This window comes from Drosophila serrata, unplaced genomic scaffold (assembly GCF_035046125.1).
Source record: "Drosophila serrata isolate PLE 108 unplaced genomic scaffold, ASM3504612v1 contig_120, whole genome shotgun sequence".
NCBI classification, from domain to species: Eukaryota; Metazoa; Arthropoda; class Insecta; order Diptera; family Drosophilidae; genus Drosophila; species Drosophila serrata.
In genome coordinates, this window is record NW_028257018.1 from 120,216 (window position 1) to 124,867 (window position 4,652).

Sequence of the window (4,652 nt, forward strand, 5' to 3'; positions counted from 1 at the left end):
TTATTATGGCTGAATTTGGCAGGTCCAAATTTTAAATCAATTTTCATCTGAGTGCAACAGAAAAGAATGTTCTCACTCTGATATACAGTAGACAGATAGTGAGACTGACATGACTTAGTCGACTTTACTCTATGGGGGCGAAGGTTGCACATTCTGTTAGTTACTATAAGTGGCTATAAGTTATAATACCCTTGTAATCTACGGGTATAAAATCTCCGCAATTAAGTGCGTGTAAAATATCTGAAGTGAATTGTAAACAAATTAAAGGCGTACACGTGTCAGTCCCGTTAAGCAGCGACCCTTATGCTACCTTAGTATTATGTAGACTCGACAACAACGGTCCTTTGTAGGGCAACGAGGTGGTGGTAATACATGCTTCCTCTTAACCCCGCGCCCCTGAGGGGTGTCATATAGTTTGAATTTTAACCTATATGAAAACCTAGAATAAGTCACAAAAGATCGGTGCTTTTTTTATTAAGTTTTTAATGCGTTGCACATCAGACTTTTCAGGATTCAAGTACTCTGCAAGTAAATCAAATGAAACATTACATTAACAAGAAGGAAGCTGACTTCAGCACATAGAAGCTTGTGGGCCATTGTAAGATTGCAAATCAATAATTGATAATATAGTACAATATAATATATACGTACGTAAATTGTTAGATCAACTCGGCTGTTGATACAGATAAAGAATATACATCCATTATAGGGTCGAAAATAGCTTGCATCCTGTAGGATAACAAGGTATGCTTAGCATCTGTTATCCTTTTTATTGTACAATTTATTTACATTTATTACAGAATCAAGGACGCTCGACTACAGCGTCAAAGGAGCTTAAGCTTTGGCGCTTTAAAGTTAGCTTCCATTTTTCGCTCTTTCAAAAACTTGTTCACTTCATTTATTACTAGAATATAAAATAAAACAAGAACGGAAGCTAACTTCGGCACGCCGAAGTTTATATACCCTTGCAGATAGAACTTCTATGAATAGGACTCCATACAATATAAATTATATATATTTGTGTTAAAAAACAATGAAGTAATACCTGGTTTCATTTCATTCATATTATATGTCATATTATATTTGCAGTTCTACATTCACAGATTTGCATTTTTCCTCTACATCAAACGATCGTTTGAATGGCAACTATATGATATAGTTGTCCGATTTTCATGAAATTTGACACAAAATTTAAAGACTAATATAAAATGGCTATACCTCAAATTTTATGAAAACCTGTTGAAAACCGAAAAAGTTATAATTATTAATTGTATTAATTTCTCGATCGTTCCTATGGGAGCTATATGATATAGTAGTCCGATTTTCCAAAACTTTTATGCAAAATTGAAGAGTATAGTAAAATGGCTATATCTCAAATTTGAACCAATTCTATTGAAAACTGAAAAAGTTTAAAATTTTTCCAATCATTCCTATGACAGCTATATGATATAGTCGTCCGATACGGCCCGTTCCGACATATGTATATACGAGTGAGAGTATATAGAAGACTAACTGCAAAGTTTCATTCAGATAGCTTCAAAACTGAGAGACTAGTTTGCGTAGAAACGGACAAACGGGCAGACGGACAGACGGACAGACGGACATGGCTAGATCGACTCGGCTGTTGATCCTGATCAAGAATATATATACTTTATATAGTCGGAGGTGCCTTCTTCACTGCGTTGCAAACTTCTGACTGAAATTATAATACCCTGCAAGGGTATAAATATATAATTATATACATATATACACATATTAATGATTCCAACTGGAAAAATCGCTTAGAATTCCTAACGGGTTCGAGTTCAGATGTTGGGTAAGGTACCAAGAAAATTAGCGATAGTAAGTAGTCTGATGAAAAGTTATTTTTGTCAAAAGTCGCACCTTAAATTTATAAAGATTGAAACCAACTTAACCTCGAGTTTAAAGTCTTATGCGATTTATTGCAAGGCATATGTCGCTTCTAACAAATACTTTTAATTCTTTATAAAGGATCATTTGCTAAAAATGGCAATCGAATATATATTTTTATCTTTTGAAATGACAATTCAATCTTATTACAATACATATATTTTGTAAATTTAAATGTTCAGTAAAATCATCAAATGCTTCCTGTCCTGTGCACCCGACAAAAAAACAAAAAAATTTAAATATTTCGTCATGGAAGGATACAAATGCTAGGGTCGTTAATAGTTATTCCCATCAAATAATGTTTACGGTTTAGGTAATCTGAGATGACTTTGTATAAATCTTTTTAACACGGGTACAAAAAATATGTTTATAGATGGTGCTTATTCCGAAATGGAGAAGAAATTACCACCTGTTACCGCTAAGAAAATGATCAAAGTATTTTACACCTTATACCGATACCACGCTAATGTAATTAACAAACATAGGGTAGATCGTAAGTACGCCGCGGATTAAGAGCTGTTGAATTGGGGGTTTGTCGGGCTACCCAGTTGAAGACAAATACACCGTGTTGGCGTTGCACCTTCGCAAGCCGCATAAAAGGGTCGGGAAAGACGCCATTGGCAAACACAGATAGTTGCAGCCAGAAAAACCTCTCACCTATGCCGTAAGACTCCTGCCCCCAGCATATAATTAATGCATATAATTAAGGCAAACAACTGGGATCGATTTATATGCCGGACTGATTAGCAGATCGGTCTTAAATGCTTTTTATGAACTTATAAGCGAGTGGACCTCGGCGCAGCAAACGGCTTAGTTGGTAAAATTTCCCAAAATAGTTCTCAGAATGTGAAGAAGTTCTCTTAATGCCATCCTGGCTTCGATTCCAACTCAAGTCCCACTCCCAGGCCTGCGGTATTTTTACGCAGAACAATGTCAACATATCGCTTCCGTTTGTCAGCAAATATTTCACAGTAATAATATTGCTTTCAAACTGGGCCAGCTAGCGACGCTGAAATGATTAAAATTACCACTTAATTGGATCGCCCCAAAAACGTGAAAGCCACCTTGAGCTGGACATACGTTGGGTTCCTGCCTTGTATTCCTGTGGGATCCAGATAAGCATCTAATTTATAGCTACGTATTTTTTGCTTTCAGTCCACAGGTAGCGGACCGGACCCGATCTCAGGTCCTCTTTCACACTGTCCCTCTCCGGCTAGCCGGTGATGGAGTCAAATATTTTTGTATTTAATAAACGGGCTACCGAATTTCGCATTTCCTGCCAGGTCGTTCGGTTTGGAATCGGGTCGCCTATAATTTGACTGGCAATTTGGCTAACGCATCAATGTCATTACGAATCCCAGCCTTTTCGAGTAGCCGATCCACCCGTAATTTGTGAAACGCAGGGGCATGCTTACGTGATGGCATTTCATGATGACAAGAGGTACTATTAAACCTCATAAAGTTTGAAATAGGAAATGGTCGAACAGAACCAAAGATAAACCGGCAATGATCGTGCAGAATTACGGATCGAACAATCAATGGATATTCACTATTTAACGCTGACGCATGCAAAGTCCGAGACACAATAAGATGTTACACAAAGGCCCAAGCTTACGTTGTGGCCGGAGGTGGAACTGAAACCGGTTTAGGAGCTCAAGACCAGTAGCCAGCTAGCGGAAGAGGACCCAGCTCCGCCTTGTCTACAAAGTAACTTAATTTACCCCAAGAAAGTGTATTTCAATTGTGTCCCGCCACCGGTTGACGCGCCCATGACGTGGGCACAATTAATATTTCTATTGCTATTCTTACGGCCCCGCTCACATATGTACATATGTTACATAGATTCATCGACGCATTAGGTATTGTTGGCCACGGCCATGCTGCTGGGAATTGTACCAGTATTGTGCGCGACTTCTTCACACTTTCTTTTGGACTGGGTCGCCGGCCTTCATTTTTTGTATTATGATTTACTTTTCTCTGAGCCGCTTTATCGCCGTAATCATAACAAAGTTGGGCGACAAATACAAATATGGGGCCAAACAATGAGAGCGAGAGTTCGCCCGGCCGGCAGCTGTTCAGCTCCCATCCAGCTAGAAAGTGACTGCTCGAAACGTGATGTCACCCTGGTACTATACCCCTTCGATCGGAAGCACTCTTATAAACCCACTAATTACCAATGTTTGCACACAACCAGAGGGGCCAGCGGCCGAGCTTCGCTTCCGATGCAAATGCCTCTCCTGCCGCAGTGGCGCTCATTGAAACATCAAACACAACTTGACGAAAAGCGAGTATGACGTTTATTTAATTCGAAGTAATGATTTCATCGCGCGCCGTGTAATCGATAAGCATCTGCAGCGGGTGCGGTGCACAGGGGCGCATTCTCGTCCGCGGGCAGGGCGAGCACTTGAGATAATCGCCTTAGGGTTGTTTTGGCAGCGGGTGCTACCAGGAGACTGCTACCAGGCGGTCCCGCGCACCATAAACGATCCTGTAATTTTGGTTAGGCGTGCGCTCGCAAGTGTCCTTTGTGAGGGCACCCAAGCAGCAGGAGCGGGAGCATGACCAGGACAAAGGCCATTGTTGTTCATGTCGATTATTATCGCGGCAATGAGCAAAACTATTGCCGACACATGTATCCGTTTATTTGTCATGACTTTTTCCCTTATCGACCGACCCTCGAGCAGTCGCAGTCTGAAGCACCCTTGTAGGTTGAATTGCTACCACCCTTCCCACGGAAAGCT